Genomic DNA, 23495 nt, shown 5'->3' with positions numbered 1-23495 from the left:
ATCATAGTAGAGTAGTTGAGAGTACTGGTGAATAGTAACCCAGCCTGCCCCAATCAGTGATAAAGACCTCAGTATCATTTTACAGCTGCACTGCCTTCCATTGAATGGATGTACTATAATTTCACTGGTTTCTAATAGACATTAGGTTTTTAATCTTGTTACAAATGGTTCTGAAAGGCATTATTTCTTATGAATGTGAGGACCTCTTTAGGATAATTCTAAATAGTGAAATTGCTGGATCAAAGACATGTATTTGTAATGTTGATTGATATCCCTAAATTGCCCTCCAGTTTATAACAGCCGCATGTGAAAGTCTATGTGTTTCTTTTATGTTCACCAACATAAGGTGTCATTAAACCTTATGGAATTTCATAGGTCTGTGAGGTGTAAATGGTATCCCAATATAGTTTTAATTGAATTTTTCTTATAAGTAAGATTGAGTATTGTTTAATATATTTAAGTGTGATTTGCATTTCTTTTTTTAAAAACTGTTCATGTCCATTGACTATTTTTCTACTGAAAGATTAATCTTTCTCTTGTTGATTTCTGGGACTTCTTTATCTATTGAGGGGATTATCATTTAATAGTTACTTTAAAAAATCAACTGAATTTTGACTTTGCTTGCGTATTGTTTTTTAATTATGGTATTTGTGTATCTGTTGCTTTGTTTGCAATACTGAAGTTTTAAAAATTTTAATGTAGTAAAATTTATTTACTTTTCCTGTATTCCAAATGTTGAGTCACTATATTAGTTTTCTATGTTGTGTAACAAATTACCATAAATTTAGCAGCTCCGGACAACATATATTTATTATTTTACAGCTTCGGTGGATTAAAAGTCTGGGAACTACTGAGTGGGGCGGGGGTTCCTCTGTCAGGGTCTCACAAAGCTGCAGTTAATATGTTGGCCGGACTGTGTTCTTGTGTTCTTATCTGGAGACTCAACTGTGGAAAAATCTGCTTCCTAGCTCAGTCTAGTTGTTGGTAGAATTAATTTCTTTTCCTCCATAATATTCTTGGAGTTTTGCAAAAGACGGAGAATAAGAGAGAGAGAAAAAGGGAGAGAGACTCTCAGAATTGCTGCTGCACTCTTACAGAATCAGAACCACACATAATTACGTACATCCCTTCATCTTTGCCACATTCTGTTGGTTAGAAACAAGTTGTAGGCCCACCCATACTCAGGCAGAGGGGATTTTCACAAAAACACATAAATACAAGGAGGTAGGGATGATGGTGGTCACTAAAGTCTGTCCTCCGTAGTCATAATTAGGGTCTTACCATGAAGTAAAGATATTTGTCATACTTTTCTCTAATATATTTATGGTTCATTTATTTACATTTAAATCTTTTGATCCATTTGGAGTTTATCCTGTTATACTATGCGAAGAACAGATCTCATTTAATCTTTTTCCCAGGGACTACTCAGCTGTTCTAAAACCATCCATCAAAAAGTCCAACTTTGTACAAATCACTTGAGATGATAACTTTATCATATATAAGGTCATTTAAATATCCAAAGCTATTTCTGGGTGTGGTAAGCAGAGCAAGCGCCTTCCAAAGATGTCTGCATCCTAATTTCCGAATCTATGACTATGTTATGTTACATGGAAGGGTGGAATTCAGGTAGTGGATGTGATCCAGTTTACCCATCAGCTGACGTTTGGGTAGGAAAGTTATCCTGGATTACCTGGATGAACGCAGCATAGTCATAGGGTTCTTAAAAGTGAAAGCAGGAGGCAGAAAAAGAGTCGGTGTCAAAGTGAGATGACTGGAGAAAGACTTGACCAGCCACCTCCACTCTGAGTGTGGCAGGGGTCATAAGATGAGAAATTCAGGCAGCTTCTAAAAGCCGGAAAAGGCAAGAAAACAAATTCTTCCCGAGAGCCTTTAGAAGGAATATAGACCTGCTGATGCCTCGATATTAGCCCACTGAGACTAATTTTGGACTCACCCCCCCATCTTTATTGAGGTATAACTGGGAAATGAAAATTGTATGTATTTAAGGTGTACAACATGATGAATTGATAACATGTACACTGTGAAATGATTACTACAATCAAGCTAATTAAGATATCCATTGTCTCTCACAGTTGCCATTTATGTGTGTGTATGGTGAGAACACTTAACATGTATTCTCTTAGAACATTTCAAGCATACATACAGTATTGTCAAATATGGTCACCATGCTGTACATTAGATCCCCAGGACTTATTTATCTTATAACTGATAGTGTGCACCCTTTGACCAACATCTTCTCATTCCTCCCACCCCAAACTTGTGGAAACCATCGTTGTACTCTGCTTCTGTGAGTTCAACTTTTTTAGATTTCACGTAAGTGGGATCGTACGGTTGCTTTTCTTTTTTTTTAAGATTTTATTTATTTATTTAATAGAGAGAGGCACAGCCAGTGAGAGAGGGAACACAAGCAGGGGGAGTGGGAGAGGAAGAAGCAGGCTCCCAGCGGAGCAGGGTGCCCGATGCGGGGCTGGATCCCAGGATCCTGGGATCACTCCCTGGGCCGAAGGCAGGTGCTTTTCTGGCTTATTTCACTTAACATGTTCATCCATGTTGTTGCAAATGGCAGGATTTCCTTTTCTTTATGGCTTAATTATATTCATATGTGTGTGTGTGTGTGTGTGTGTGTGTGTGTGTATTACATTATATATATTTACCAGTTAAAAGATATAATGAAATAGAAGTTCCAAGAAGTTCCAAGCTACACTAGCAAGAACAGCATAACAGATAAAACAGATAAAATACTTAGAAATTATTTTTCAAATAAATGTGCAAAAATTTATTATTCTGATACCTCGCTAAATTTAGCTCATGTTCAATTTGGTAGTTTTTCATTTGACTTTTTCATTCTACTTGTATAATCCTCTTATCTATAAATAGTTATGTTTATTCTGTCCATTCTTTATATGCATGTAATTTCTTTCCATTTCTAACTAAATCAGCTTATACATGCCATAGAAGTGGTAAGTGGTAATAGTGGGTATCCTTGTACCTGATGGTAGTGGAATGCCTCCAGTGTTTTCTCTATTAAGAATTTTTTTAGGTAAATAATGTTAAGGATTTAGCCATTAATTTCTACTTAGTTGAGTTTTTAGCAACAATGTATATTTGTGAGCCAAATGGCTTTTTAGTGGCCATGGAGAACACCATGTGACTTTTCTTCAGATATATTAAATAATCATTCAGTCATTTATTTTAAGAAAATCACTTGAATGCTATCTATGTGTCAGGTACTATTGTGGGCATATGGAATATAATGGTGAATGAAACAGACAAAAGTTTATATAATGGCAGGAGAGAGGGAGACAATAAATGAAATGATGATATATGAATACCCTGAATCAGTTTTAGAAGATGATACAGAAGTGTTATAACAAGTGCTATAAAAAAAAGAAAACACAGCAGGGCAAGAAATCAGCAGTGCCATGGGTGGGGGTAGGACAGTTTCAACTTTAAACAGGCAGCATAAGCTTTACAGTGAAGGCAACATTTAAGTGAATTATTTTAGAAGGTGAGGGACTTAACCTCACAGATATTTGGTGGAAGTTTGTAGACGAAGAGTATCACAGTGCAAAGACATTAGGGCAGGAACGTTCCTAGAGTGTTTGAAGAGCAGCACAGTTCAATGTGGCTGGAGCCATGTGATTGAGGAGAGAATAAGAGGCAGTGACAACATTTGCCAGATTGTATAGACTTACATAGACCTTTCAGGTCAGTGTAGAATTTTTGGCTCTTCGTCTGAATGAAATGGGAAGTCTTCAGAGGTTTTGGAGCAGAGAAGTGACATGATCTGACTTCAATGTTGAAGTGATACATTTATTCTAAATAGTATTAATGCATTTTCTCATATTGAATGATCTTAGAATAAGCCATATTTGGTCATGACGCACTACTCGTCGAAGTATTTTGATGGATTCTGTTTGCTAATATTTTCTTTAGGAATTTTACAGTGATAATCAAAAGTGAAATTGGTCTGGAGTTTGCGTTTGTGTGTGTGTTTTGAGTAATATATGTATAATATATATACATATGTATATATATTATATATATATCTCCTCAAGGTTAATAACAGTGTTTTGCTCACTTCACAAAAATAATTTGAGAGGTTTTCTTCATTTTCCTATGTTTTTCAGTGCTTAAAGAGAATTGGCATTATCCTTTTTAAAAAGGGTTTCCTGGAATACCCCTGGGAAACCAGAGACATATTTCTTATGTTTATTCCTGCATTAGACCACAGAAGAAAAGTCACATTGTAGGGTTCTATGTAGTAAAAAAAGTAAAGTGATAGAGATAGCTGGGTTTTTAAGAAATTTCTTTTATGATAAAATGCAAAGAAAAGTCTTTGTGAATTTTTTCTTATACAAGGAAACGGAAAATGATTTTGCTCTTAATTTTCAGTGATTCTCACATCAAATTCAATCAAAAGTATTTGTTGAGCATCTATTATCTGATTATTAAATAAATGTACACTTGAAATTACATTGTGTCTTCAGTAATTGATGACTATTGTAAAAATCCATATAAAGCTTTGATACTGCATAAAATATTTTAAAAAGCTGGTTCTTGATATTTTCTATCTTACATCCTACTAATATTCAATTTTATTATTTTTACACACAGAGGGGGTGGCCAATGCTATCTTTTAAATTATTACTATTTTCTGAATAGAAACTGAAAGAGGAAATAGGAACCCCCAGACTAAAAGCTGGAGACTCTTTTTTTTTTTTTAAGATTTTATTTATTTATTTGACAGAGAGAGCACACAAGCAGGAGGAGTGACAGGAGAGGGAGAGGGAGAAGCAGGCTCCCCACTGAGCAGGGAGCCCTATGTGGGGCTCGATCCCGGGACTCTGAGATCATGACCTGAGCCGAAGACAGATTAACCGACTGAGCCACCCAGGCACCCCTAAAAGCTGGAGATTCTTAGCTTTAACAAACTGAACAAGTTGCCATTTTAGCCTGCACTTTCCAGATACCATCCATAAAATGAAATCACTATCTCAAAGAAATATCTGCATCCTCATGCTCAATGAAGAATTGTTTGCAATAGCTAAAACATGGAAACAATTAAAGTATCCATGTGGTGTGTGTGTGTGTATGCACATTGTGTACACAATGGAATATTATTCAGCCATAAAGAGAAGGGAATCCTGCCTTTTGTGACAACATGGATGAACCTGGAGGCATTATGCTAAATGAAATAAGCCAGACACAGAAAGAAAAATGCTATTGATCTCACTTACCTGTGGAATCTAAAAAAGTCAAGCTCAGAAGCAGAGAGTAGAATGGTGGTTGTCACGGCCTGGGAGTGTGGGAAATGGGGAGATGTTAGTCAACGGCTACATACTTTCAGTTGTAAGATGAGTAAGTTCTGCGAATCTCATGTACATCATGGTGACTATAGTTAACGGTACCAGATTGCATATACCAAAATTGCTAAGAGAATAGACCCTAAATGTTATCACCAAAAAAAGTTACAAGTATATGAGATGATGGAGGTGTTAACTAACCTGATTGTGGTAATAGTTTTGCAGTATATACATGTATCAAATCATCATGTTGTCCAACCTAAACTTATACGATGTTGTATGTTAGTTATATCTCAAGGAAACTGGGGGTAAAAAAGATACCTTTGATACCATTTATAGGTGAACTATTTGAGGAAAATCCTGGTACCTATTGGAATGCTTTCAGCTTCACAAAACAGGTTTCGCAACCGAAAGTGGAATGAACAGTGGGGGATTATTTTTCTCCCAAGACAAGTGAAGTGGAAAGTGATTCCAGGATTGTTTCAGCAGCTACACAGCTCCAGACCCTTGAGGAGGCTGCTCTTAAATTTAATTGACCTTCCTCATTCTCACAATGTAACTACCACTCTACCAAATATGGCATTTTCTCAGCAGTCCTGAAATTCAAGAAGAAAGAGGGAAATATCTTTGCATATTTTTTTCCCCTCTTTTTATCAGGAAAAAAATTTTCAGATATATTGCCACTGGAAATGAGTAAGTCAAATGCCTACTAAACATTCTCTGGCAAAGCGAAGGGGGATTCCAGTGATTTCCATGTAGCAATCATGATTCATCCCCTGGGGCTTGGCATATTACTGCCTGAAACCTGATCCAAAGTAAGCTCCTGTTAGAAGGAAGAAAAGGGGAATGTGTTCTGGGTAGGCATCCAGCTGTCTGCCTCACTACCTAAGAGCCGACACTTCACGATCTTTGCCAGGGGAGGATACAGCCATCTGTGAATATTTCATTTCTATCTTCTCATATCTGCAAGTCACCAAGTTCAAACAGTGGTTCTCCCGTCTCCACCAGGGTCTTCATTAATCTGAATGTTGATGAGTACGGGTCCATTTCTCCGCCCAATTAGCTTCCTGAGTTCCAGATCCAGTATTTCTCTAATTGTCTAGTCCGTAATTACTTGGATGTCTCATAATGACAAAGAGCACAACAGGTCCCCAGCCGAACTTTTGATCTCCCCTGGCAAAGATCTTCAGTCCATCCTGCTCCTTCCTGTGGAGTCCCAGCTTCAGAAAATGGCTCCCCTATCCGGAGTCACCATGGTCCCTGCCTCTTCGTTAAAACTTACATCTAGTCACTGAATTTAATAATTAATTTTGACTTCTAAGTGTCTCTCAGATCCATTCACTTATATCCATCTCTATTAATTTGCTGTGTGACATAACAAAATATCACAGACTCAGTGGCTTATAAACCACAAATTGATTTTCTCATGGTTCTGGAGCCTTGAAGTCTGATATCAAGGTGTATCAGAGTCAAGGCCTCTCTCTGTGGCTTGCAGACTGCCACCTTCTTGCTGTGTCTTCCTGTGGTCTTTCCTCTGGGAGCACACATCCTTTGTGACTCTGTGTGTATATATTTCCTCTTCTTATAAGAACACCAGTCAGATTACATTAGGACCTACACTAACAGCCTCATTTTAACTTAATCATCCTTTTATAAGGCTCTATTTCCAAATGTAGTCACATGCTGAGGTACTTGTAGTTTAAGGTTTCAATGCCTGAATTTTGGGGAGCACAGTTTAGCTCATAACACCATCCCAGTTCTAGTTTCTTAACTTTGGCTATTGTCTCTTGCCTAGATTACTGCAACAACCTTGTTTTTCCCCCAGTTATTTCTTTGTTCTCCAGGTAGAATGTTCTTTATGTCTTATCATGACATCCCATGTTCAAATGCCCTCAATGATGTTTTACTACTTTAACCTGGTATATGAGGCCCTTTTTGATCTGTCTGGTCAACCTCTCAATCTTTTTTTTTTTTTTTTTGAGATTTTATTTATTTATTTGCAGGAGAGAGAGCACAAATGAGGGGGAAAGGCATAGGGAGAGGGAGAAGCAGACTCCTCACTGAGCAGGAAGCCAGATGTAGGGCCCAATCCCAGGCCCTAGGATCATGACCTGAGCTGAAGGCAGACACTTAACCGACTGAACTCTGGACAATTTTTCTGCCACCAGATTCTTCATAGATTTCAGGGATTGAGCTCTGTGTCAGGCTCTGTCCTCAGTTGGGGTGTTTGCTTCTCCCTCTCTCTCTCCCTTTGTTCCTCCCCCTCACTCATTCTCTCTCTCTCTCTCAAATAAATAAATAAAATCTTTAAAAAATTAAAAAAAATTTATTTTCTGCCATATGGATATTTCAGATTCTCAAAATGACTTGCTTTACAAACTCTGGGCCCTCAAAGGCCCCTTTTGTTTGTAATTTACTTCCAGTGTGGAATAATTTGCTGTCTTTTAGTTTCTTCATCATCTTGTGTCATCATTACCATGCAAACACCTTTAATCACTTATGGACATTTGAGAAGTCCTAAGCATAGTACCAAGGAGGCTATACCAAAAGAGACCCTCAACATTTTTAAAAATTATTTAAAAAAAAAATTCTAGTATAATTAACGTACAGTGTTATATTAGTTTCAGGTGCACAGTATACTGATTCAACAGTTCTATACATTACAAAGTGCTAATCATGATAAGTATACGCTTAATTCCCTTCACCTACTTCACCCTTCCTCCCGTCCACCTCCCTTCTGGTAACCACCAGTTTGCTCTCTATATTTAAGGGTCTGATTTGTTTTTGTCTCTTTTTTTTTTCTTTGTTTGGTTTCTTAAATTCTACATATGAGTGAAATCATGTGCTATTTGTCTTTCTCTATCCAACTTACTTCACTTAGTATTATACTCTCTAGATCCATCCATGTTGTTTCAAGTGGCAAGATTTCTTTCCTTTTTATGGCTGAATAATATTCTGTCGTATAGATGTACCACATCTTCTTTATCCAGTCATCTATGGATGGACACTTGGGTTGCTTCCATATCTTGCTATTGTAAATAATGCTGCAATAAACACAAGGGTGCACATATATTTCCAAATTAGTATTTTTGTATTCTTTGGATAAACATCCAGTAGTGGAATTACTGGATCATATGGTAATTTTATTTTTAATTTTTTGAGGAACCTCCATGCTGTTTTCCACAGTGGTCGCACCAGTTTGCATTCCCACCAACAGTGCACGTGCACGAGGATTCCTTTTTCCCCACATCCTTGCCAGTACTTGTTGTTTCTTGTGCTTTTGATTTTAGCCATTCTGACAAGTATGAAGGGATATCTCATTGTGGTTTTCATTTGCATATTAAGAGATTCCCAACATTTAGCACCTAAGTAATTAATACAAGTCCCTAAACAAAAATAATCATCATAATCCTAACATCCTATGGTATTTTCAAGGATACAAGCCAAGTATGATAAGGTTAATTAGTGTTTTGCCTTTAGAAATTAAAACACTAAAAGATCCCAAAGTCATTGGATTTCTTCCTTTCCTTTCAGAGATCTGCATATAAACATCAGTTATTTAATATTTCTTGAGAAAATGATTCTGTAATTTCTAGTGATCCAGTTTCCATTAGATCACCATTCTTCTAATTTGATGCCATGCAAAAATCATTAGGATCAGAGAGGAAGCATGATTGTTAGAGCAACCCTTTAAACAGCCTTGTAAATAAGCACTGGTACTTTATAGTTGACTGAGAATCTTTACCTTCTCTACTGCTTCCATAGAGATACATTGGCCATAAAAGGAATGAAGCCAGCAGTTGTTTGTTTGCCTGGTATAAATTATTACTCACTTTTGGGAGAAAGGAGATTATTATTTCTAAGGTTTCTATGTGTACCTTCAACCTAAAAGGCATCATATTTTCTTACTGACTTTAAAAGCATTTGAAAAGAACTCACACTACTCTTTTTGATTTTTAATTATGCAGCAACCTCTTACATAAGTCAAAGAATCACTTCGCCTTATCTGAATTACATGCTTTTTCAATTATTGTACTCAGAATGATCTTTATACAGTCTAAATTTATTGTACTTCTCTTAGAGACAGTATTTGTACTTCTAGAAATTTAAGCAATGAAAATAATCCAAAAGAGGCAAAGATTTAATGCACAAATATGTTCATTGTGTCAATATTTACAATTTGAACAATTAAGAAATTAGAAGAGCAAGAATATTTAATAGATGAGAATTTAATAGTATTTAATAATAGGACAAGAATTACTTAAAATTTGAGAAGTAAAATGTAAAAATATTTATGAAGATGTTGATGTACAGGGGGAATAGTTTTCGTTATAGTTTTCATTTTAAAAAAGCAGGAAACAAACTTCCAGATACAATAGATCAACTATTTAAACACACTGTATATACAGAGCAAAGATGGGTAGAGATTTAAGAAAATGTTAAAGCTGAGTATCTCTAGACTATAGAATTGTAAAGGATTGTTATTTCCTGTGCTTTTCTCTATTTTCTGATTTTTCTATATTTGGTATGTACTGTTTTTATCATCCATCAATATTTATCTTAAAAATTACATTTGAATAATCCTTTTAATAGCATGGGCAATTTTATATATTAGTTTTTGTAAGTAGAATGCAAAATATTAGTCATGATTTTAGTTATGTTAAATAATGAAGATAATTGAAGATAAGTATCAAAAGTGGTTGCTTCCATGAAGCACCTGGTGGCTCAGCTCTTTGAGCATCTGCCTTAGGCTCAGGTCAGGAGCCCATAGCCCCAGCTCCCTGCTCAGCAGGGAGTCTGCTTCTCCCTCTGACCCTCCCCCTTCTTGTGCTCTCTTTCTCTCTCTCAAATAAATAAATAAATAAATAAAATCTTTAAAGAAAACAAAACAAAACAAACCCCACCAAAAGTGGTTGCTTCCATTATATTTTTTCTACTTAAAGTTTTTGTTTTTAAGTTTTTAGTTAAATTCCAGTTAGTTAATGTACAGTATAATATTAGTTTCAGGTATACAAGTTAGTTTCTGAGGAGCTTATTATGATTGATTAAGCTGTATATTTTTCAGAATTGCCCAATTTTTCCATGATGTATATACCTTTTTATATGTATAATTTGAAATCAGCAAAAAAAAATGCAAATAATTATTTAAAATATATTGGGACTATTTAAAATGTATTGGGACTAATGAGTTTCAGATAGAAATGCGTAGAAAGTGATCCTGAAATATACATGGGGAAAAGAGAATTAAGAGATTTTATAAGTAATATTTGTAAGCAATGTTGGTTGTAAAACATTTAATAGAGGTTGAATCTGAAAATTTATGTCGTATGATAACATTTCAATAGGCATTAATCCCAGTCTTAGAATCTCTTGTTTTTTTAATCACTCATTCTTTTTTATTTTAAATGACCAGTGTATTATGTGCACATGGGTAAAGTCCAGTAGTACCAAAGGGCTTATCAAGAAAAGAATCAGCCAGTCTCTCACTGTTCCCATCCCACTTCTCAGATACACTTTAACCATATAATCCATTTTTGTCTTTTTCTGACTGATTTATTTCACTTAGAATAATACACTGTGGCTCCATCCATGTCATTGCAAATGGCAAGATTCCTTTTTTTTTTTTTTTGATGGCTGGATAATATTCATTATTACATAACAATGTAATATATATTATATCTATCTATATCTATATCTCACATATTTTTAAGAAAGAAAACAAATGACCATATTAGAAGAGAGGGAAATAAACCATAAGAGACTCTTAATGTTAGATAACAAACTGAAGGTTGATGGAGGGAGGTGGGGGGGGATGGGCTAGATGGGCCATGGGTATTAAGGAGGGCACTTGTTGTGATGAGTACTGGGTGTTGTATGTAAGTGATGAATCACTGAATTCTACTCCAGAAACCAATATTGCACCTTATGTTAACTAACAAAATTTAAAAAACAAGAGGCAGGATGATTCAACTAAAGCTTAATTGCAAAGAAAATACCAGGGATAAGCATAATGTACTCAGTCACCTTAAATTTCCACAAGCCAATGAAAAAGTATAGCTTTTTTTGGGGGGGGATTGTGAGATAAAACATATGAATGTAGTTATTTTTTTTTCTAAGAAGTATGTGTGTATGCATGTATGTAAAATGTTTCTGCATTTATACTAAAATGATTACGAAATTTTGCATAGTTATGGCGTGAAGGCAATAATGGTTCAATGCCAGAAGTAACTGTCAATACAAATGTAATAGAAGCTTGAAAAAATAAACCATTTCTGATTTAGGTTCTTTATTAGTTAATGCTATAATATTAAATAAATGCTTAAATACTAATTGTTTTATCAACTATAGACATTATTTCTACTTCTCGCTGTAAAACATGGCAGATTATTTCATTTATATAATGTCCTCCACACAATTTTCCCCCCTCCTTTTCAATTTCGAATAGTTACCCAATTTAGAAAGGTTCTTCAATTATGCATCTGAATAACTTTTGATAATACACTTCAATCTCTACTCCTATGTCCTAGCCTTTAGTTGGGGTCTCCTTATTCCTCACTGTGCACTGGAAGGGTGTCAGCAACTCCCTTCCTCTCCACACTTTTTCTAGCTCTGATTTCGAACATCTGTTGGCTCTATCTGCTAGATAGCATTTACATTCTGTTCTGAAACCATAATCAATTCTTTCACACTTTCATTCTATGTCTGTTCTAAAGATGGTAAGATTGCTTTTCCTTCTTCATGGGCCCAGCTACCCACCTGTCATATTGCTTGACTCAATCTAGCATCAAGGTTAAATGAGTACTGTTATTTTCTTATGCTCTACTAACTGCTAAAAATCATGCCACATTTTGGTTGCTTTGTAACAAATAGCTTCCTTGTACAGTTTTTTCTGTTTTTCCTGATGTCTCTGTTCCTCCCTCTCCTCCTTACCTCCCTTTGGTAACAGTGAAGAACTTTTTGGATCCATAGTGCTAATCTCTTCAACATATTTTTTATATTGATTGAAATCTATTTCATCTTCTTTGAAATTTTCTACTGGTGGTCCAGTGTCTTACTCTTCTAATTGAAACCAGTTGCTTTTTAGGCTTGCTACACAGCTGTTAAGATTTTCTTTCACTACGCTCTGATTTATTTCCACTGTTATTTCTTATATCTTTCTTTCTTGATTGACATTCTTGTATTGATGAACCATCCTCAAGTGATTTCCTCTAAGATGTGGATGCAATAAAAAATAACTCAATTTGTGAGTATATGCAAATATATTTGTTTTATCCCACATTTGAAAATAATCTAGTTCAAAATTTTCTTCCTTAAACTCTGAAGGCATTGCTCTAAATTTATTTTCTAGCATTTAATTATGATAATGACATATTGTCATTCGTTTTTCTTAAACTTTGTTTTTGTCACTCCGGAAGCATTTAGGATATTCTCTTTATGCTGGGGGGTATAAAATGGCATGATGTGCGAGATGCTCACATTCATTGTGTGTGAATATTGAAACCAAACTCAAAGGGGAGGGGCCTTACTTTGGGAGGAATGGATATAACAATAGAATGAATATGGAAGCATTGCACTATTCTTCAATTGAAAATAATGACCAAAATGAGGTGAAACATTGACGAAGCATACAAAAAGAGGCAGCCACTATGAAAGGTTTGGAAAGAAGATTTGCAGTAAAAACAACGGGATATATATGATTACAAAGGTGGTACACTAAAGGCATAGCTCATCAACTTAGTTCGTTCTTGGTGGTTGTAGAAGCATTAAAGCATTGGGCAAGCAGAAAGGCCTTAGACTGTTTTGGCCACATTGGTAGTTACGTTGGTAGTAACAGATATGGTGATGTTGATGATAATAATAACGATAAATAACAATTATTAAGCACCTACTATATACAGTATACTATTTTAAGATATGCTATAATAAATACTAATTTTTTTTCTTTAAACTGACAGCAGAGGTTTAAAAAATGGAATTTATCAGCCCAAGGACATTAAGAGGAACTTCAGACAGCACTCTTTTATATGTTTTGCTTTTTACCTATTGCACAAAACCAAAAAAAACCTGTCTATTAGTATGCATAACATTATAGAGAATGAAAGAACAGCAATCTCTTGCATACCTACCACTTCAAATTAAGAGGACCATTCATTGCCTTTGAGGCTCCTTGGGTGCTTGTGTCATTGTCACCCCGTTTATGCTTCCTAAGAGGTAGATACTAACTGGATTTTGCTTTTTCTTCATAGTTTTATCATATGTGTTTCTATCTAAACCTGTATTACCATGTTTTTCATGCATTTGAAGTTATATAAATGCAATTATGTGTTCTTCTATAGCTTGCTTTTTCACTCAACATTATGCTCCTAAGATCCATCTGTGTGGTTGCGTGCACTTGTCATTCATTAGTTTTTATTGCTATGTAGTGTTCCGCAGAATGAGCATACCAGAATTTATTTATCCATTGTCCTCTTGGATGATTTTTTGCCAATACAGGGAATGCTAAATGAGTATTTTGTGAAACATTCTTTTATATATATATATATATATATATAATAAATTATATGCACATACTTCTATCCTACTACCTAATGCCAAATTGTTTTCCAAATTACATTCGTCACATTATTTTAGTCATTTTTATTGCCTCTTTTGTTAAGTGCTGCCATTTTCTCATTAGCTTGTCACTTGTGATTGACTTCCAGATGTGCTTTCTATTTTTTTCTGATAATATTTTAAACATTACCAATATCTCTCAGTTTGTGGCTTGAATTTTCACTTTCTTTTTATGATATCTTTTGATGGGCAGAAGTTCTTACTTTTAATACAATCTAGGCATATCAACATTTTCCTTTATGATACGGGCTTTTTTATATTTAATTTAAGAAATTGTTCCCTGCTCTAGGGTATTAAAGATATTCAATCCTATCTTCTTAAAATTTATGTTTTGTCTTCTGTATTTCATACATATAGAATTATTTTTGTGTATGTTATCAGTACAAATCTAATGTTATATTATTTTTTTCCCATTTTGTCTCAGTTTCTTTTACTGAAAAATCCCTCCTTTTTCTATTAACTTTCAATTCAAGTCTGTAATAATTCAAGCTTCCGTGTATCTTTGATTTTGGATCTTTTATAGTGCTCCTAACCTATTTGTGTATCCTCAATCCACACCATCTTAAACTATAGCTTGATATACTTAATATTTTATTTATAGCTTAAACATAATAAGTCTTCATATCTGGTAAAACACATCCTCCTACTTCGTTTTGATATTCCTTAGAAGTGTCTTGGCTATTCTTGGTCTTTTTCTCTTCCATAGACACATTTTAGAATAAGCTTGTAATAAGGAGATAGATGAATGGATGAATGGATAGATGGATGGATAGATAGATAGATAGAATCAATACCACCAAAACCAATTCATTGCGTCTTTACTTGTAATTGCATTGTTTCTGTAGATCAATTTGGGTAGAACTGATATACAACCAACCAGAATATGGTATCTGTTCATTTAGTTTTATTTTTCATTTTTTCTATTCATCCTGATTCCAACCCTTCTCACCACTTGCAGTTGATTGCCTGCTTTGATTTTGTTCTAACTATTAATAAGTATGAGCTTACCTTCATATATTTGTTAGCCATTCAGGTTTCCCTTTCTATGACGTTCTTGACTACATCTTCATGTGATTTCTGGTTGGTTGTCTATTTTTGCAGAAATTTTTGAATCCTATATTCTTTTCATACCAGATATTGATCATTTCTCTCTATTTGGTATTAGTCTATTAATTTTCTCAGTTATATCATTAAAGGAACAGAAGTCTTTAATGTTAAATCCATCAGTTTTCACCTAGTAGTTTGAGTTTGGTGTCTTATAAGAAATCCTCATCCACTTAAATTCACAAAAACTATTCTCATTATTTGTTAGCTTCATATTTTTCTATTTCATATTAAGGTCTTCAAACCTATGTACATAATATAGGATTGATAAATAGTACTAATTTTCATCATATATGAGCTAGATTTCCTAACATCAGCTTTATATAATCTGTATAACCTCACTGCTAAGTAACCTCACTGCTAAGCTCTATTTTCAGATCTATCAGGAGGAACTTTTGTTCCATTGTTTAATTTTTTTTCATAATGGCATGTAATTGTTATTACTGTGGTCTTGTTATGTGTTCAAATGTGGTAGGTAGAGAGTCCCTCTTTTATTTTCTAACTTGACGTATCTATTCAGGGATACACACACACACACACACACACACACACACACGCAATGAAATAAGTTTATTAACTTCTTAAAAATATACAGTTGAAATTTTGGTTAGTCTTATGTTGAATTTATAGATTAATTTGGGGAGTATTGATTTTGGGAGTATTAATAGTGTAATTTGCTCCATTCATAAATACCTTATGCATTTATTCAAGTCTTTATGAATGTCCTTTAGGTAAGTTTAAGAATTTGCTGTCTGTAGGTTTTTTGTAATTTTTGCCAAGTTAATTTCTTAGTAGTTTTAATTTGTTCACTATAATGAATTGTATCATTTTTTAAATGAAATTTTCTAGCTGGTTATTAGTGATTTAGGAATGTTTCTGAATTTTGTAAGTTAACCTGTATTTGGACCTTGCTAAACTTTTTATTAATTCAAAGTTTTTTTCTGTTGATTCTAATGCTTTCCCATGTAGATGATCATAATGACATAATGCCAGTTTTGTTTCTTTCTATTTGTTATATCTCTTTTTTTTATATTAAATAACAATGATAACAGTTATCTCTGTCTTGTTTCTGAATTTAAAGGCTGTGTCAAAGATTTGTTAAGTATGGTATTTGCTTTAGTATTTAGCCATTAATCATGTTATCAAGTTTAGGAAATGTTTAATTATTTCTATCTTCTTTGGTTTCTTTTCTTTGTATAGGTTGTTGAATTTAAAGAACTGATTTTTTTTTGTACCTGTTGAGAAAGTCATATGAATTTTGCATAGTAGTCCTAATTTCTTCTCTTCCGTTTAGTTTTCTTTAATATTTTAAATGAAGCTTTAAATACTTTCATAAAGGTATTGCATATATTTTGTTAAATTTATCCCTAACTACTTTGTGTTTTTTATGGTATTTTAATGTAGTATCTTTATTGCATTTTATAACTCCTTGTTGCTAGTGTTTAGAAATGCAATTGATTTTTGTATATTGATTTTGTTTTCAGCCACCTTGTTAAAATGTTTTATTAATCCTAGTAACAAATACATTGTGTTTAGCACTGCACCTTATTTATTTATTTTGTCTTTTCTGTTTGACTTTTTGAATCATGGTTTTCTGTGCACAGTTGATTAGAGTGCTTGGTATTACTGTCATTATAGGACTTTGAGACCTCTGAGGAAATCCTTACAGATGAATTTTTTTTTTTTTAACTTGCAGGGCCTGAACCCCAACTGCTGCAAAAAATGCATCATTTGCTTTATTTTGCTCTTATTTTGTTTTTGCTCTATTGGTAGTTTCATTGAAATATGTGCCCTGCTTACAGTTCTGTTTCTTTGTTCAGTTTAATATTAACTGAGTTTCTACTCTGGGTAAATGCTGGTCCAGACAGTGGGCTGGGTGCTGGGAATACAAAAATGGTCGAGTCAGTCTCAGCCTTTCAGTAACTTAGAGTCTGGTGGATTTTTGGCAGATTTGTTCCTGATTAATTCTTTGTGTTGCAAAGGATAACTTATTTTCTTCAGGGAGCTCCATTTCTGATGGGCTGTTACTAGAAGCAAAACACTCCATGTGTGTGTTTCATGTTTTTTAATCTTTGTGTTTAAGCAAATAAACATGTGTTATTGACCTATTCCTGGTTCTGTAGCACTGTTGCCATTCATTCTTTATTTCACGTGTCATCTTGGGACAGTAAAAATGTTAGATCAGTATTGTGCCAGTATTTTGGTTTGGTCACAGATATCTGTCTGATCATAGGGACATAGTGTTAAGGTTAGGGTATAGAGAAAACTTGCATGATCCAATCCATTTTGAGATTACCTTTTGTAATTTTTTATCTTGTGTTTCTAAGAATGTCTTGGACACTTCATTTTCATTCTTGAAAGTCAGAGTAACGTTTGAATTAAGTTGGTACTGTTGTCACATCGACTCTTTACTAATGATGTGGAAAGCATCTTTCTTCTGCTTATGCTATGTGGCTTGGAAAGACTGCTGTGCTTAGATGTGGAGTGATTTTTCCATTTAGGATGTCTCTCATGACATTTTCCATTCTAATGACAATGAGAATATGGCCAAGAAATCTGTCACGTTTTCTGAGTCCATGGGAAAGCTTTTGATTTCTTAAGCAGTGTCCCTGTTTGCCCTCACCTTAAAGCAGTTTCATAAGGTAAAAGAATAAGACCTTGGGGAAATGATTAAATAAATGATCATACTTTCATACGACAGAAAATCATGTAACACCTCAAAACATTTTAAAGGAACTTTTATTTATTTATTTATTTTTATTTTTAAAATTTTTTAAAGAATTTTTTTTTTTAAGATTTTATTTATTTATTTGACAGAGAGAGAGATAGCCAGCGAGAGAGGGAACACAAGCAGGGGGAGTGGGAGAGGAAGAAGCAGGCTCATAGCGGAGGAGCCTGATGTGGGGCTCAATCCCAGAACTCCGGGATCACGCCCTGAGCCGAAGGCAGACGCTTAACGACTGCGCCACCCAGGTGCCCCTTAAAGGAACTTTTAATGTCAGGCAAAAATGTTCATGATAAAATACTAAGTGAAATTAACAAGACAATCTATTGCAATGCAATCGATATCATTAATATTCATTTAGACATGAATCGATAAATGAGAGTCTTGGTATTTTTCTCTCTCCTACCCCAAACCAAGTTCTCTAATATGCGTGTATTGTTTTGATAATTGGAGGGAAATTTTTTTTTTTAAAGATTTTTATTTATTTATGTGACAGAGAGACAGCCAGTGAGAGAGGGAACACAGCAAGGGAGTGGGAGAGGAAGAAGCAGGCTCCCAGTGGAGGAGCCTGATGTGGGGCTCGATCCCGGAAGGCCAGGATCACACCCTGAGCCGAAGGCAGACGTTTAACGACTGTGCCACCCAGGCGCCCCTGGAGGGAAATTTAAAAAAAAAAAATTACACATGCACAAATGTACCCATTGGAATTAAATATGAGATATTATAGGGATATTTGTTTCAGAAGTGAAAAAAAACTCAAAATCAACCTTTAAACAGTTATCTCTTGGTTCCTGCCATTTGAAGTTTATTTTGGAGTTCACTGTTAACCACACTAGGGTGCTGGAGTTGTTGGAAATGGGCTGTTGAGCAGTGAGAAGGCAGTATAAGGCAATGTGAGTATATCTGGGTGGAAAATTAGAGTTTCAGAGGATCATATTGGTGGTGGCTGGTTTAGGTAGTAGTCAGTGGGTGGGTAAATAGGAGAGTCTGAGTCTCAGGGTCCAGACTTTACTGGAGGGTTATGGCTCTGGAAATAATTATAACTGAGAAAGGCAAAAGAAGGCCATTTTGGTCCTTGAGGTTATAGTGTGAGCCAAAGTAGTAGGAAGTTCTTCTGTAGGAAAATATGGTCAAGATATCAAACCAGTAACTGAATTAGAGCTTAATTATCAAGAAGTTATGAACCATGTTGCTGATAGGGCGTGGTATGGGCCCATTGGAGGCCTTGATCCTGGGCGGCTACAGCACTCCTTCCTACCTGTCTGCCCCCTGCTGGCTGCACCCTACACACCGGTGGTGAAATTCATCCTGAAATCTGAGTGGGCAGTGCGTTAATGCCATAAACCCAATCCCATTTTAGTTGTTGCTATTGTAATCTCTGACCTTCTAGTATGAAGCCATTTTCTTCTTCTAGTGAATTGCCCATAGAAAATGGTATTTGCTGAACTGCTGAAATCAAATGAAACGAAAATAAGAGCCTTATAGAACAGCAGAATTTAAAAGTCTGTCTTCATACGGCAGTAAATTTCTGAGGTAAAGTCATTGATGCTTTCAAATTAAAACTAGTAATTCAGGAGATTCCTTAGGCATCTGATTTTGGACAGATCATGTCACTATTCCAATTCTCTATTTCCTTTCTATAAAATCATGATATGTTTTACCCCTGCTGTGAAGTCCAAAGTCAAAAGTTAATGTGTGTGAAAACAGTTGGTAAACAATAAGAGTTTATACAAATATTAGGTATCATCATAATTATTTTTAATGTAGAACACTCTGAAATGTTGGTAGGTTTCTAAAACTTTTCGATGGTGTTAGTGTTGGGTGTTGGGGATTTGGGGTGAAGTGTGGTGCTTATCAAGTAGTATGCCCACTCTGATGTTGTACTTTTCCCTTCCAAACCTTTAAAAGAAAAAGAAAAACTACCATATGATCAAGCAATTGCACTACTAGGCATTTACCTGAAGAATAAAAAAATGCTAATCCAAAGGGTTACATGCACCCCAATGTTTATAGCAGTGTTATCTATAATAGCCAAATTATGGAAACAGCCCAAATGTCCATCAACTGACGATGGATAAAGAAGATGCGGGGTGTATGTATGTGTGTGTGTGTGTGTGTGTATATATATACATGTATACACACACACACACACACACATACATACACATAGTTGAATATTACTCAGCCATAAAAAAGAATGAAATCTTACCATTTGCAATGCCATGGATAGAACTAGAGTATTATGCTAAGTAAAATAAGTCAATCAGAGAATCAGAGAAAGACAAATACCATCCATATGATTTCACTCAAATGGGGAATTTAAGAAACAAAACAAAGAGGGGGGGAGAGAGGCAAACCAAGAAATAGACTCTTAACTATAGAGAACAAACTGATGGTTATCAGAGGAAAGGTGGGTGGGGGGATGGGTTAGGTAGGTGATGGGGATTAAGGAGTGCACTTGCCATGAGCACCAGGTGAAGAATGGAAGTGTTGCATATATTGTACATCTGAAACTAATATTACACCGTGTTAACTAACTGGAATTAAATAGACCCTAAAAAGAAAGAAAAAAGGAAAGAAAAGAAAAGAAAAATAAGAGGAAAATAGGACAACCCCTGAACCTGGTTTATTTGTAATATGAGGGGGGAGAAGGTTCTCAATCTGAAATAATATTCTATTCTGTACCATATAGAAATAGATTTTTATGTAAATAAAATATTCCAATAATAAGGTAGTTTATTATTCAGTCAAATCAGTTTATTATTCAGTCAAATTGGTTACATCTAAATGACCCAGTTTGCCTTTCTTTTCCCCTTACAGTCCCACTAGCTATGAAAATCTATTAGGAATTTTTCAGTTCCTCTAGCATTTTAACAAACATTCAAGGAGATGCAGCAGAACCAAGAGAAAATCTGTCTTGTATAACACTCTGGAAATTCAAATTTTAGTCTCAGATCTATCTTAGAAACTCCATTTTCTATTCTCTTATATAGGTATTTTTATATCATTCTTTTACCACTTCCAAGGATTTTAAAAACTTAAGTGAAATTATATTTGAAAGATATTGAGCTTCATGGAATAAAGATATGTTATTAAAGTTATTAATATATGCTTTACATTTACCAAACATTTATTGGCTAGCATATTATAATTATTATGCTTTCTGCCCCATGCATCAGAATTTTGGGGGACATTGCAAGTGGGGACAAGGTCCATATTTCTTAAGCTGACTTTAAGACCCTCCACAATCAGAAGTGGTCCATTTGCTTCTGCCTGATTCCCAGGGCTTTCCTCTACTCTGTTGGAATGGCTTTATTCTCTGTGCTCATCACATCTCTGCCCTCTCTCCCTTCTACCTTTCTGAATCCTGTAGTTTGTCTATGCCACATTTTCTGATTGCTCAAGTTCACATCAATCTTTCTGAACTTACATAGCACTTATACTGACTTGGTTGTTACTGTGTTTTCTCTTATATTACTATTTGCCTTCTTATGTGTATGTCTTTTTTCCCTCTCATCTTGATAGTAGATTTTTTTTTGGAGAGGAGTCACTATTCTTTATAGGATAATATTTTATCTTTTAAGACAAACCTAGTGTTTTACCCAAAGCAGAGTTTGGATACAGATTCATCATTGACTATAATAATTCCCAACTACTGTTGTATAAAACAAAACAGCTGATTGTTCAATGTCATAGGCTAAGTTGGTAACATGAATAAGAATGGAACCCAGAATTTGGGATTTCTAGTTATCCTGACCCTGGCATTTATTTTAATAGATTTTATTTTTGAACTGTTTTAGAGTTACATCAAAATGGAGTAGCTAGTACAGAGAATTCCTATATACTCCTACACACAGTTTCCCCTATAATTAACGTTTTACGTAAGTGTGGCACTTTGATATAATTAATGAAGCAATATTGATACATTACTATCAACTGAAGCTCATATTTTACTCATATTTCCTTAGTTTTTGTCTGTCTTTTTTTCTTTTTTAAGATCCCACTCAGGATACCATGTTACATTTAGTTGGCATATCTCTTTGGAGTCCTCTTGATCATGACAGTTTCTCCCTTTTCTTGTCTTTGATGAACTTGACAGTTTTGAAGAGTCTGGTTAGGTATTTCATAGACTGTTTCTCAATCTGGATTTGTCTGATGTGCTTTCATGATTAGATAGGAGTTATGCTCTTTTGGGAGGAGGAGGATCACAGAGGTAAAGTGCCATTGTTTTAAAGATTTATCTGTTTATTTGAGAGAGAGAAGGAGGGGCACAAGTGGGGGAGCAGAAAGAGAGAATCCTTAAGCAGACTCCCTGCTGAGCATGGAGCCCATTGTGGGGCTTAATCCCATGACCCTGAGATCATGACCTGGGCTAAGATCAAGAGTTGGACACTCAACTGACTGAGCCACCCAAGCGCCCCAAGTGCCATTTTTATCATATCATATTGAGAGTACATACTATTGATATTATTTATCACTATTGATGTTGACCTTGATCAACTGGCTGAAGTAGGGTTCTTCAGTGTAAAGTCCCCCCCCCTTTTTTTTAGAGAGAGGGAGAGGGTGTGAGAGAGAGAGAGTGGGGGAAGGGACAGAGGGAGAGGAAGAGAGAATCTTTAACAGGCTCCACGTCCAGTACAGAGCCTGAGGTGGGGCTTGATCTCATGATCCTGAGATCATGACCTGACCCCAAATTAAGAGCTGGATGCTTGACCGACTGAGCTATCTAGAAGCACCTCCCCTTTTTCATACTATTCCCTTGGAAAGAAGTCAGGGTCCTCAGTCCACACTTGAGGAGTGCAGCATTATGTTTTACCTCCTTTACGACAGAGTAGCTACATAAATTATTTGGGCTATGTCTCCTATCCCTGATTTATTAATTTCTTTACAATCATTTATGTATATCTCTATGGACTCATTGATATTTATTTTATACTTTGGATTATAATCTAATACAACTTTATTTATTGCTTAAGTTGTTCTAGCTTTGGCCAAAGGAGCTCTTATATTTGGTTCCTAATGCCCTTTAGTACATGCCCATCAATCTGGGGTTTCTTAGGTTTGTTTTTGTAATTTTTGGCCCTATATAACAATCCAGGTTGATCTTGTGTATTTCTTGCCTCAGTCCTAGAATCAGCCACTTATTCAAGGATCCCAGCTTCTTTTTATTGGAGAATGGTATTAGAAACTAAGATATGAGTACTCAGTAGGTTTGTTTCATTTAGACTGTCTGTTGACATAGCAAAGAAATATGTATGTATATTAACCTGTGTGCACACACGTGTCTCTATGTAAACATATTTATCTATATTAAGCTAAGCATGATTTCTTACTGATGACTCTAACCGTTACCATATGAATCATTCTGGTCTCCTCCTCTTGCTTATCTATAAACATTCACTCTAATAGGAGAAACGCAGCTGCCACCATCTACCACCCATTAATTTAATTGCTCAGTTCCAGTTTACATGTATACTCTTTCAGAATTGTTAACTTATATCCCTATGAGAAATAACTTTATCAACTAGAATACAGTGTTTACGTGGACTTCCTTTTGTTTTTGGTCTTACAGACTCCATTTGTTTCCAAAGTCACTTACATCAGCATCGTTTCCCCCAGCCGTGCATTCAGTGAATTTGTTTCATACGTTTGTAATACATTGAGGTTCTTTTGTCACTGATTATCTTACTTCCTTGGATCCTCTGATCTCCAAAATGATTTATTTA

Source organism: Ursus maritimus, unplaced genomic scaffold (assembly GCF_017311325.1).
Source record: "Ursus maritimus isolate PB19 unplaced genomic scaffold, ASM1731132v1 scaffold_11, whole genome shotgun sequence".
NCBI classification, from domain to species: Eukaryota; Metazoa; Chordata; class Mammalia; order Carnivora; family Ursidae; genus Ursus; species Ursus maritimus.
This window is presented reverse-complemented; position numbering follows the sequence as displayed.